General features: G+C 42.4%; 1 protein-coding gene across 1 annotated transcript in view; it reads left to right on the top strand.

Moving 5' to 3' along the window:
* Positions 1 to 12,452, top strand: part of LOC143960156 (NAD-dependent protein deacetylase sirtuin-3-like) — a 64,035-nt gene extending 51,583 nt beyond the window's left edge. The window contains exon 9 of the mRNA XM_077468466.1: positions 12,227 to 12,452. The gene's annotated coding sequence lies outside the window, so the exon portion shown is untranslated. The remainder of the gene's footprint in view (positions 1 to 12,226) is intronic.
* The last annotated feature ends 1,647 nt before the right edge of the window (positions 12,453 to 14,099 follow it).

Here is a 14,099-nt window from a genome sequence, read left to right as displayed (position 1 = left end):
GTGGTCGAATTCGACATTCTAACAGATATAGAGGTCTTCATCAATAGAGGCTCGTATTTAGCCTCCAGGAAGGGTAGCATACCATATGTCAAACAAGAGAAAAGAACGTGGCAGCTCATCGAATAAAACATACTATATGGCCCGAAAACCAGTCCATACCATTTATACAGATATACGTAATCTTACTATAATTGCTAGTTGGTGTACCCAGTCGGGCTACCTACTACTCTATGACCTTAGCAGAATTGGAGGGAAAGGATGGCCTCCCAGCAACTGAAAATCAGACCATCGGTTAAAGAAATAGGGGGGGTGAAACATGCAGAAGGTAGAGAAGAAATGGGGGGGTATTCAACATGAACACGATGGACATGACCGGCGGTCGCCTCGTAATTGGTCTGCGTCGGCGCGACCCTCAAGAATTCAGTACGTTTTGTAATGTTTGTCTTGTTTGTGTTGGGCTGTGAGCACTAGCTCTTCCATTGTTTTAATGTCTTCTACTGTGCGCAACCACAATCCCACTGAGGGAGGCACATTTTGCTTACATGTAGCTGGAATACATGACTTTGCGGCATTGAGCAAATGTCTAATCACCGCCTTCCTGTACGACTGGGATTGCGGCGGCGTGTAGCAGAAAGAACGCAGGGTCTTTCTGAATTATGTGATCTGTAAACTTCTGAATGATTTTCTCAATTATTGTCCAAAAGTGTTGTAGTAATGGGCAAGTCCAGAACATATATGAAGAAGTGTCCTTTTGTCTGTCTGGCACCTCCAGCACTTATCTGATGTAATGGGGAAGAATCTATGTAGCAACTGAGGTGTATAACACCACCTAGTTTAGAATCTTATAATTTATCTCCTGATTTTTTTTTTTTTTTTGTGCAAATGGATGACTTCAGGGAGAATTTAAAAAGTTTGTTTTGTTTTTGTATGGCTGTGAAAGTACATTGTAGGTAATTTTACAATTTCTGCAGGAACAGCAGATCTGGTTGTTCCACTGGGGTGTTCAGCAAAGTATATGTTTTGGATTTTACCTGGGATAATGTACCTTCACCCCTACAATAGTCTTCTAGGGTTGTCTGGTCACGTTTAAAATGTGCAGGGCATGTGCAAAAAGAAGTTAAACATGTCCCTTTTAAGAAAGAAAAAAGTGGCGCTTCCCATATTGCACATAAGAAAAGTCTATGCGCTTCGGCGGACGTGATGGACTGGCCGTGTGTGTTTCACTTTTTAGGACATGGGCGGTGCTTTCTGTTACAGCTCTGACGTCACTCAAAGGAAGTGAGGGCAGCACTCGTATCCTCCGTCGGAGCATGTCTCTGGTCAGCCCGCTTATCGACTACATTTCACTTTCGTGGTGGTCGGCGGCAGCACATCTCCCCACGTTACAACCCCCCCGCTTATCAGTGCATTTAAACAAATCAATCTGAAACTAACTGTATACCACATAAGTGAGTTTACTGGACAGTCTGAGTAGGGGAGACATTACTATATGTATAAACACCTTGCAGTTGAGTAAAAAACATGTTTTTATGGTAATTTATTGTTCTGATACAGTACTGGTGACTCCTTCAGGCCCTTTATATATGCTTTTGCAGGGTGGGACTTTGAGGACTTTTTCCTGTGTGTTTTATATGTAGTACTATGGTGAGAGGAGAAGGGAGGGAAAGCTCTGGCACTGATCCCATTTCACAGGCAACCTAAGCATGCAAATATCAAAATCCTGATTTCTTAGTGACTCCAATAACTTGCCCATAATAATCCAAACATTCAGAAACCACACCAGCTCCACTCCCAGCACTGTACATATCCACAAATGTATTTCATATATTGTAAAACTATGCAAAGTCCTCAAATTCATAAAAACAAATTAATTCCTTTTATTTAACAATCAACTTCACCCCTTGTTGATTATAACCCCGCCCGGTTATCAACTATATTTTATTTTTGGTGATCGCCGGCAGCAACAACCCCAACTACCCCCCCAATGCCCCCCCCGCTTATCAACTATCCACTTTAATTTCCGGTGCCCATATAGTGTAATGACGACAACGCTTTGCATAATGATAAATTATAATTACTGCTGCATTTACCATTTTTGTCTGGTGAGCCATTTTACTGGTAGACACAGAATTGACCAATGGGGTCTGCATGGCACAGCTCCTCTATCGATGCACATGGAACAGCAACACACATTGCACTGGAAGAACCTGGGCATCACACGTGTACTCAATGTAGATTTTTGGACACAGTTTCTAGGACATTGACAATAAAATATATTTACTGTGTGTGTGTATATGTGTGTATGTGTGTGTATGTATGTATGTATGTATGTATGTATATATATATATATATATATATCACTAGCGTCCGTGCAGCCTGGTATATATGCAGAGCCCAGTGTATAATGTGCAGGATGGTATGTGATGCAGACCGGGTAAAATCTTGTAGTGGGTCGGATTTGGTTATCATGCCATAGTTTGGAGACCCCTAGTCTATATTTCCTTTCAAGTGTGCAATCTAAAGGGAAATACCCCAAAACAACTGATGGCTATTGTTGTTTTTTCCAAGATAAACTGAAAATTTCTGGCTGTGTTTTTCACATGGCAATATTGAATAAACATGCATCCAGAACAGCTTGAAAAATGTGGTGATCAGGTTGAACCTACATAATGTACCCTGTACACTTGTTCTCTGAAGTCTATTGCCAGTATAAAAGCCAGCCACAAACTCAGCACAGTACTACAGATTGTCCCGTCTAGAATAAATTGTCAAACAATTGTGTGCAAGGTTTTACAAAAACGCACTCCATTTATCACCAGGAAGGTGTTTCAGCCTAATGGGGATGAGGTTAGACTATGAGCAGGGGAGCTAACCCAGATCCGCCCAGCCCACCCGCCCCATGATATAACTTGGGCATGTAACATAGTAAAATACAAAACCCATCAAATAATTGGTCAAGCAAGCAAACAACATCACATATAATTCACTTATGTACTCAGACCCAGCCCCAGTGCTAAAACGTAAAATGCATCTGTATTATCTTTAAGCCGCAAACGGCACGACCTGAGCTCAAAATGGGCAGTGTTCTTATCTTCTCCTGAACCCAACTGACCTAAACTGTGGTAAAGACATGTTTCCTTCCATGTCCTCTGGTAATGTGTTGTGGAGTGGGCAAACCCACAAATTACAAGGCAAAGGTGTCAACATGGGGGTAGGAACCAGATTGGGCACCCAAGTTTTCCTCACCTCTGCGCTCCAACGATCAGCCCCCTCCCGCAGTCCGTCACCCACCCCGGGTGCCACATCCATGGTGTAACAGAAGCTAAGGAGCCAGGAGGAAGTCAAGTAATTCTTACGGGGTCCTTACTTGGAAGAAGAGGTTGCAACTCAAAGCATGGCATGAGGAGGCCTCAACAGGGAGGCTACAAATAGAGGTAAAACAAGGGGTGCACTGGGGATGAGGTATCAATAGGTGTGAATAAAGATGCAAAATCTCACCACAGTGGCTAGGCTTCCCTGGTTATTTCTGGTGAGGTGATGTGGGATCTGCTTCGGCTCCTCTGTGGTCTCAGCGAGCGAGGCCTCCGTTGATTCGTCCCGCCCGTGCAGGAGGCAAATCTTGGAATCCGTTGAACCCAGTCTGGAATGTCCACTGGGTCTGTTTCCAGGAAATCAAACGTGCAGGAAGTTCTGAAGGTGATCGTAGGGTGAAGAATTGAGATTTTCTTAAAAGTCACCGCTATGGGGAAACTCCATCGATGGGTAATGTTGGGCAATTTTAAGCACTGGTTTCAGTAGTAGTGCCCTTCGTTGCAAGGTGGCTCTTGAGAGATCCGGCATGATCTGAATGGCAGCTCCATTAAACTCCACATCTGTCACCTCCCAGGCTTTGCGCAGGATGATTTCCTTGTGTAGATATTTGTGAACCCTGCAAATTGCATCTCTCAGGCGATTTGGATCTGTCGATCGCGGTCCCAGGGCCCTGTGAATCCGATCGAATGACATAGTAGCTGGGAAGTAGTTTCCTGCTATTTTGCTGATAATGGCCAGTGCAGTAGCTTGCCAGGTCTTCTGTGCCAGTTGCCTCAGGCAAGCCCTGGAGTCTCGGGTTGTTCCTCCTGCTGGATGTCCTCCATTCTGTATGTCCTCTATTCTTTTCAATCGCCTTTCCAGGTCTCATTGTGGCTTCCCCTGCTCCCAATGCGCTCTGTCAGGGTGGTGATATCTGTAAGTACCACCGCTTTATCCCTGCGGTGAGAGGCTTCTAGTCTGCTGACCAGATTTAAAGTCCGCCCTGGTCAGTGAGGCCTGCAGCAAGGCCCTCAGCTCTGTGTCCGCATGCAAGGTAAGGGGTGTAAGATGCAGGTTGGGCATGTCCTGGGAGTCATAGCAGAACATGGCAGGAGTGGCGATGTCACCTTCTAGGGTGCAGGGGGCAATGGATGGTGTTGGTGAGTCGCGCTGTGCTGTACTCGCATGTCCGCCGAGTCTCGTGGTGTCCGCCATCTTGGGAGCTGGAAACGAGTCCTGAGAACCAGGGAAGTGATGGTATATTGCTCTATTTTTCTGTGGTTTGGGAGATGTCTTTTTGTTTTGCTTGCTGTTCTTCCCTCTGCATTTCCCAGCAGAGTTAATGCCGCTATTTGCTGATTATATAGCAGAAATTAGGCCCAGAAAGGCTGGGACGGAAGGGGAGCTCTTCAACAACATGTCCTTACACGGCCATGTCCAGACCACGCCCTAAATCCGCTCCCTTTTTAATGTAAATCCTTGTCCCAGACTATTTTGAGCAGGAAACTTAACCTTCTAAGTAGATGAATTTTTCAGGGAAATTAAGTATACATGACGGACTGGCCACGGCCCCTCATTGCATATGCAAACATGGGATCCTTTTGAAGTGAGTATGTGTAGAACAATGAGGTTTGGGTCCCATTGTTTGACACAAAAGTCTATGCACCGACTTGTCTGTCTAACATAGACTTCTGGGGCGATATGTTACATAGATACAAAGCTTACTGAAATTATATTCAAAATTACAATTTTTAAATTTTTATTAATGGAGATTTCACATAAACTCATAACACACCGAAGTCCTGCATTTCACACTTCGTTTTACCAGTAAACTGAGCTTATATAGTCAAATACGGTATTTGGAAGTATTTCCTTGTGACTGTTTTGATGTTGAATTTTAAAAGCAGCAGCAAGTCTGCTGATCTCACAGGTTTGCTTATCTGACAGAACACTGCTGCTTTTAAAATTCAATATCAAAACAGTTTAACTGTTCTCTAAATACTGTACTATATAAGCTCAGTTTAGTGGTAAGAAATAAGTGTGAAATGCAAGACTCTGATGTAAATAGATGTCCTCTTGGTGACTTCTGACTGTAGGCTTACTACAGATGAGTGCGGGTGTACCAAGATGGCTGCAACGGAACGTCACATTTTCTAATAGGTAGCGCCTTTCTGATAGAACACCAGCCCCATCTTTAGAGAACCGGGGAAATTATATAGATAGATGACGGATGCCTACTAAGGCTGACTTCCTGTATACCGCCATTTTCTTGAAGATTGTAACATATAACTTCCAGTCTGGTGCCATTTTGCAAAGAACCAGGAAGTGAAAATAAATGTCTCTCTCCTCTGTTGTCATTACAGCTGGATAATGCAGAAATTCCATAATTTATCACATCTAACAAGAACCATCCTGGTTTAAACATAATGGCTAATGTATACAATTTTATATACCTAAATACAGATAGTGAATGTAATGGACTGGTTGAATACAAACCTAAATACTACCCAGTGCCAATAAACACATTTTAAAATGTGATTACCTGAGGTGGACCACGTAATCTATAGATGTTACATTGGAAAAAATGAGTAGCCGGCGTGGCGCTGTTCTAATTAGGAAGGTTTTGGGATATTTGGTTTGAACATATTTTAATGATGGTTCTGTGTTGCACCCTCTGCAGGTTGCAATGATACAAACTTTAAAATCCAAAACTTAAACAAATAAAATATATAAAAAGTGATAGAATATACACTATCTAGTTATACCAAAGAACAATATGTATATCCTCTGCAAGATCCAATGAACCATGTACTAATAAGTGTGTTGCAACCTCTGCCTGATACAGCGAGCCAGGACAGAAGCCATAGGGGGAACGTTCATTTTTTGGTGATGCCACTTACTGAAATAAACCAAATGGTGTAGACAAAAAAAAAATTGAGTATTCTGTCCTCAGCCTGAGTGGAGTGTACAAAAGGAAAAAATGTAATGAAGATTAATAAAAGTAAACGCATAAAAGTGAGAGTTGTACTTATTGCACAGTGCCCATGTAAATATGACAAAGAATAAACACTTTTATACTTTGGCATACAGTATTTACTGAACTGCATATTCCAGATAAGGTATTACTAATGATTTTAACAGGGGCAAAATGATGGCTCTCTGGAGTCCACACCTCTCTTAATACAAGAAAGGACTTTGCATGCTATTATTGAACTTATGATCTACCAAAAGCCCCAGATCCTTCTCCACTACGGATTCCCCCAGTTGTACTCCCCCTGGTATGTATGTATGATGCATGCATATTCTTAGCCCCCTAGTGCATAACTTTACATTTCTCAACATTAAACCTCGTCTGCCACATAGTCGCCCAATTAGACAATTAGTGCATTGAGGTCGGCTTCTAAATTGGAGACATCCTGTAACAACGTTATTCCACTGAATAGCTTGGTGTCCTCTGCAAAGACAGAAATGTTACTTTTGATCCCAGACCCTATATCATTTATAAAGATATTAAAAAGTAAGGGTCCCAGCACTAAACCTTGGGGTACACCACTGATAACCTTACACCATTCAGAGTAAGAATAGTTAACCACTACTCTGAATTCTGTCTTTTAGCCAGTTTTCTATCCATTTACAAACTGATATTTCCAAGCCTGTAGACCAGGGGTGTCCAAACTTTTTTTAAAGAGGGCCAGATTTGATGAAGTGAACAAGGGCCAGCCATTTTGCCTGACATTCTTAGACTGAATTTTAATGGTTCAAAGTGTGTTCGTTCGAGCACTAATACACTGCCCAACAAGAATTCTCTTGCCTTTGTGGCTGTGTGTGGTGAAGAGATATACCGTATTTATTGGCGTATAGCACACACCTTCACTTTAAGAGAGAAGTTTCAGGGGAAAAAAAACAACTTAATTTCAAATAAAGAACTGTGAAGCAAAATAAGGGTCAGTGCCCATCTGCAGACCCACCATTGCCAGGATTGCAGCGCTCACCATTGCCATTGAATTGGCTCACCATTGCCAGAATTGCAGCAGCCTTGCGACTCGTACACATACAGGAGCATCCAAGGAGCTCCTCTTCACCCGACCCTGCCTTCTCATATCCCTGGCAGTCGAACGGGCCCGCCCAGATGCTGGGGCCCCTTACAAGTGTATGGGCTGTACCCCCCCTGATGGCGGCCCTGGATCCGTGGGTGGATGCCATCAGGTCCAGGTGCTTTATCCATCTTTATTCTGTCTAAATATTTCTGGACCATATCACTTTTCAGCCATTGTGGATCATTCGGGGCTGGGTCAATACCACCCCCATTATGGACATGAGCTCCCCCATGCTCTTTTGTATACACAGAGCTGAATAAAGTATTTAATTGGCCTCCTTTGTCCCTAGTTACCCACTCTAGATTATCTTGTGAAGGGCCTACATGCTCAGACCTGACCTTTTTTTTTACTGTTAATATATTTGAAGATTTTTTGGGGGGTTTGTCCTATCTTTTGCAATTTTTGTCATTTGTTTTGAATTTTTGCATCCTTGATTTCCTTTTTACATATTCTGTTTAAATTCTTTGTAACATTTAAACGACACTAGTGTGCCTTCATTTTTATATTTTTTAAAGGCTATTTTCTTATTGTTTATAGCTTTTTTTAACTTTGACCGTGAGCCCCATAGTTTTTATTTTTAGCCTTTTAAACGTATTGCCCATGGGAATATACTCTTCAGTGAGGTCCCAAACTTTTTGAAGGATTCCCATTTCTGTTCTGTTTATTGATGCCAATATTCCCTCCCAGTCTAAATCCTGGAGAGCAGCCCTCATCCTTGGAAAATTTGCTCTCCTTGAAGTTTTTATCTGTCCCATATGTATTTCTTGTTAACATGATTTCATTTGATGTTCGCTGTAATGATCACTGCTACCCAGGTATTCCTTTATCTGAACATTAGTAATAAGCTCTGCATGGTTTGAGATTACCAGGTCCAACAGAGCTTCATTCCTAGTTGGGGCCTCAATAAACTGGACCATAAAATTGTCCTGTAATAGATTTTATACATTTTTTCCCTTTTAACTGTCCCAGCAATTCCATTACTCCAGTCAATATCTGGGTAGTTAAAATCCCCCATTATTATCACCGTCCCAGCCCTTGCAGCCCTTTCCATCTGTGCAAGGAGCTCCACCTCCTAGTTAACATTGGGTGGTCTATAACAAACTCTAATGATTAACTTTGAACTACGCACATCTATATGCGGTTCCACCCTTAATGCTTCAGACTCATCACACTCCATCAACTAGGTCCTCTTTCACACTTGCTTTGAGATCACTTCTTGCATAGAGACAGACCCCGCCATCTTTCCTTTTTACCCTGTCTTTCCAAAAGAGTGCATAGCTGGAAATATTAATAGCCCAATCATGTGAGCATTGAAGCAAAGTTTCAGCAATACCAATTACATCATAGCTCTCCTCCATGCACCAGAGCTTCCAACTTGCCTATTTTGCTTGGCAGACTTCTGCCATTGGTTGAACAAACACTTTACTGCATTATTGCATTTTGCTCTGGTGTTTTATATTATTTTTAGTAGTACATATGGCACTATAGTTTCCAATGGCTGTTTGCAACATGGGAACTTTCTTGTCGCTTGCCATAACCCTCCCCCCATCTATCCCCATTCCACCCTCCATTAATGTCTGACCCCCTAACTGACCTGTCTGCTCGATGTAATTCTAGTTCACCCCCCCCCCCAATCCTAGTTTAAATACTCCTCCAGCCTTCCCATAAACCTCTCCCCCAGCACAGCAGATCCCCTTCCATTCAAGTGCAAACCATCTTTAGCATTTAGGTTGCACCCCAATGAAAAGTCAGCCCAGTGCTCTAGAATCCCAAATACCTCCTCCCTACACCAGGTCTTTAGCCATGCATTCAGCTCTCCAATCACCCCCTGACCTTCCTGTGTTGCGCATGGCGCAGGCAATATTTCAGAGAATATCACCATGGAGGTCCATCCCTTCAACTTGCAGCCTAGTTCTTTAAATTGATTCTTAAAGAGCCTCCACCTTCCATGTATACTATCATTGGTTCCAACGTGAACCAAGACAGCTGAGTCATGCCCAGCCACTCCCAGTAATTTACCCACCCGGTCAACCACATGCTGACCACCTCTACTAGATGGGCTGCTCTCCTGGCTGTCAGGGATGGCAGTGACCTAGAGCTGCCACCTCCACATCTTCACCCAACTTGGCAAATTTGTTTTGCTGCACAAATACAGGACTGACCTTCCTTTTCTGCAAGCCCCTTCCACTCCCTCTAACTCAGTGGTCATCAACCCTGTCCTCAAGGCCCACTAACAGGCCAGGAGTTATGTATTACCTTGGGGAGATGCAGACTAGAATACTGCAATCACTGAGCAGCAAATGATATCACCTGTGACTTATTTCAGTTATCTTGCAAACCTGGCCTGTTGTTGGGCCCTGAGGACAGGGTTGATTACTGCTCTAACTACATTAACCCATCTTCCTATCTGATAATCCTGACTTGCCCCTCCACCTTCCACATCAACCCTACTGACCACCTGCTCAGCAAGCAGAGGACCCCTTTCAAGGTTGTCCTTTTCTGCCCAGTGTTGCAACTTTCTCCTCCAGATCTCTAATGCGAGCTTCCAGAAGAGCAACCTGCTCACATCTGTCACAGCAGTATCCATCCTGGAGCTGTTGCACCAATTTTGCATACATGTGGCACACTGTGCACTGAGCAAAACCTTCAACCCTGCTGGCACTCATTTCCCAGTTACAATACAATTGCTTAAAGGAAGTTTAAGATGTTAGTTACAGGTTAGAAGACTCCTGTCTTAACTCCTGTTTTCAACTCCTGGTTATTATGTCTCCACTTTAGTTCAAAATTCCGCTTATGTTCACAAAATCCACATGCAAGCCACCATCAGCAGGGAGCAAAGGTATCATTGGTATCATCATGTTAAAATGATACCCTATAAAGAGCCTACCCTCGATGGGTCTTTTTAGATTTTTTTTATTTTTTTATATTATAACTCGTATCACTAAAGCAGTTGACAACCTATTTTATGTTATGCCCATGAAGTCCATGAGATTTTAATTCATATAACCAGAATGTTTCCATTTTGGATATTTCCCTAATTCGACTGTACCCTCTCTCCTGTGGGGCTGTGTCAGGGCTGGGCTCAGTCCTTCCTTCTCTGAGCTGGCCAATCAGCTGGCAGCTAATTGCCAACTCCCATCTCTCTCCACAGTTACCCAGCTGTTGATTCTGCTCGTCAGTCCTGCCTACTTAAAGCCATCCAGCTCACTTGATCTCTGCCTTCACCTTGGTCACATCACAAGAAACCATCTCCTGCGTTCATGTTTAACCACTTGGTGCCCATACTACGTCTATTGATGTCATGGGTTTGTGGTGTAATATCTGAATGATGCCTGAGGCCACAGTCATCATTCAGATATCAGCGTTTTCAGCCGGCGATTCCCTGCACCATAAGAACGATCATAGCGGTTTTCTCCTGCCTACATACTGTTTACGGCATGTACACAATGTGTAGTTTCACAAGAAATAAATGTCTCCATTATATTCTCTCTGTCGCAGAAGATGCAAAGGTTTCTATTTTCTTATGGTGTCCTCTCCATGCTGTTCAGATGACTCAATGATTACACGGGGAAAAAACCTTTCAACGTTATGGAAAAAAAAAAATTGTTTAGGGGGATCACCAATATTTGATGCTAAACGGTCCCTAAGTTTGCCTGCTTTTCTGAAAATCTCCTCCGCAGTGAGAAGCGGTATATTTCTTAAAGAGGAACTGAACTCTGGGCAAAGGACTAGTCCATAGTTCGGCCTGCTGTCTCCCTTTTTAGCTGATTTATTTTTTGTTCCTTATTACTTGTTTCTTTTTCTACACAGTGTCTCAATGTGGAAGTGTCCATCTTTGTAGTGGCAGGGGTTTGCTTCCTCATGTTAGTCTCCAGCAAGGATAACCGTGAGCAGCACTGTAATGATTTCACAAATATTAGAATAGTAGCAGGGACAGATTAGGAACAGCGATTGGTCTCCTCCTCCAGGCAGTCCCACCCCCCCCCCCCCCCCACAGTTAGAACACACATGAGGGAACACATTTAACCCCTTGATAGCCAGTGACACCTTCCCTGCCAGTGACACTTATGCAGTAATCAGGTGTTATTTTTAGCTCTGATCGCTGTATAAATGTCAGTTGTCCCAAAAAAGTGTTAAGCGTTAAGTGTCTGATCTGTCCACCGAAGTCCTGCTAAAAATCACTGATCACCGCCATTACTAGTAAAAAAAAAATAATAAAAATGCCATAAATCTATCCCCTATTTTGTAGACACTTTAACTTTTGCACAAACCAATCAATATACACTTATTGCAATATTTTTGGTAAAAAAAAATTGGAAGAATATATATCGGCATAAACTGGCTTTTGCTATAATAAAAAAAAAAAAAAAATGGGGAAACAGTTGGAAAAAAAAAAGAGGTGATCAAATGCCACCAAAAGAAAGCTCTATTTGTGGGGGGAAAAAGACGTCAATTTTGTTTGGGTACAATGGTGCACAACCATGCATTTGTCATTTAAAGTAACACAGTGCCATATCGCAAAAAAATTTGCCTGGTCATTAAGGGGGCAAATCCTATGGGTGGTTAAAGGAAGAGCACTTTTATTTATTTTTTTTACAAATTTATTTTATCCCCTATACCAGTGATGGCGAACCTTGGCACCCCAGATGTTTTGGAACCACATTTCCCATGATGCTCCACTACACAGCAGAGTGCATGAGTATCATGGGAAATGTAGTTCCAAAACATCTGGGGTGCCAAGGTTCGCCATCACTGCCCTATACTATAGCAAATCTTTTTTTATTTGTAAGTTCAGTTTCACTTTTTAACAATTTTTTTTTTTTTTTTTTAATTTGTAGATGTCTCATCTCCATTCCTGATCTCTTTAGAGACTCCGAAAGATGTCAGACATTGAAATATATGCTCTCGAACAGATGAGACCTTCTGCTCTTTTTTTACTGTAAATATTAACTTTGGAATAACTTATGTGTGATTTTGTAATTATTTTAACATTTCATAAAGGTGTATTTTAACTTTGTTTTAAATTATGAATGTATATTTGAATAAAATGATTTGTCTTCGTAATGGGTATCTTTTTTTTTTTTTTTTTTTTTTTTTTTCCAATTTTAAATCTTTTTTATTTAAGAAAAACAATATTCCACAATAACAGTCAGCAATAATAATCACAAAACAATTTCCCGACCATAGGGCTATAATCAAACTGTTTACAACATATCCTTTTCTTGGTCATCTTGACTCTTTCCCTCTGGTCCTATATTTAATGTGCTCTGACCCCATATTCGGGCTCCCATCGAACATGGCTGTATTTGTAACCCCCCCCCCCCCCCAAAAAAATATTGTTCACCAACACCTCCCTTCCACAAAAGAGGAAGGGAAAAAAAAAACCCACAAAAAGAAAACACTATTTCTCCTACCATTTAATGTCTCTCCTCATCCCTCTTCCCTCCTCCTCCCGCTGTCCCCTTGGCCCACATCCAGTTACGTGCATCACTCCCCAGCCGAAGGATGTAATTCCCTCAAATCTCTGGGTTCTCAGCGATGAGACTCTCCCTCCTCTGAGTTGATTAAAGAGGTTCCAGAGGGGCCATATCTTCCTATATTTCTCTCATTTCAGCCTTCTTGTCCACACCAGGTTTTATAAAAGATGAGACAGAATAGACTTTTTATGTCGTGACTGGTATTTTAAGGTCATGTAACAGAAAAAAGGTTGGATCCTCTGGGAACCTCATAGTCGCAACACTTTTGAATAATCCTTAGGACCTCCCTCTAGTAGCCTCTAATTCCATGACCTGACCAAAAAATGTGTAATAGCGTCCCACGTTCCTTCCGACCAATGCCAGCATCTATCAGAGGTATCGGGAAAATATCTGTGAAGCAGGGCCGGGGTTCAATACCATTGAGAGAGAATCTTGAAATTAGTTTCCTATATTTTTGTACATACCGAAGATTCAAAAATAGTGTATTATCCCATTGCACTGCTCCTCTGAAAAGGTTCTATCCAGTTCCAGCTCCCACTTTTGAAATAACTTTAGCTGGAAATCCCCCCCCTGAGGATTCGTCAACCGAGCAATGCATCCTTGAGATTTGTATGAGAAAGCAGGTCCTCTCTCCATATGGTGTTCTTTGAATGGAAGTAAATTCCCATGTATAGCTATCTGGGGTATTTAAAGAGTATAAAAAATGTCTAAGCTGGGCTGCTTGCCAAAAGTCTAATGAAAATAACCGTTTCCAGCTGTCGACACCTGATATGTAGGCCAATCTTCCGATGTTATAAAGTGAGACACCTGGTATACCCCCTGTTTCGTCAGAGCTTCAAAAGTTCCCTGGCATAGGCCTGGGAAAAATCATGGGTTCCGCAGAATGGGGAATAATGGGGATTCTATTGATTAAAGTCTACCCCTGGAAAAAAGCCCAGAGCATTGACGCAGTGTGGGTCCAATCAATGGATGTTTTCTAACCCCTTCCCGACCAGGAGTCACAATTGCACTGCGGCAGGTTGGCTCCCCTGGGCGAACCATCGTAGCTATACATCGGCTTGCCTTTTGACCACTAGGGACACGCACGATGCCAGAACTAATGTGCGACCGGGCACCTGCGATCGCTTCATACAAACTGAACGGAGATCTGTCAATGCAAACAGACAGATCTCCGTGCTGTCAGGGGTGAGGAGAGAGATCTGTTGTTCATACGAAGTATGATCAGATCGCTTTC

The sequence above is a fragment of the Lithobates pipiens genome, unplaced genomic scaffold (assembly GCF_037356315.1).
Source record: "Lithobates pipiens isolate NorthernLeopardFrog02 unplaced genomic scaffold, aLitPip1_a1.2 Scaffold_8, whole genome shotgun sequence".
NCBI classification, from domain to species: domain Eukaryota; kingdom Metazoa; phylum Chordata; class Amphibia; order Anura; family Ranidae; genus Lithobates; species Lithobates pipiens.
This window is presented reverse-complemented; position numbering and strand designations above follow the sequence as displayed.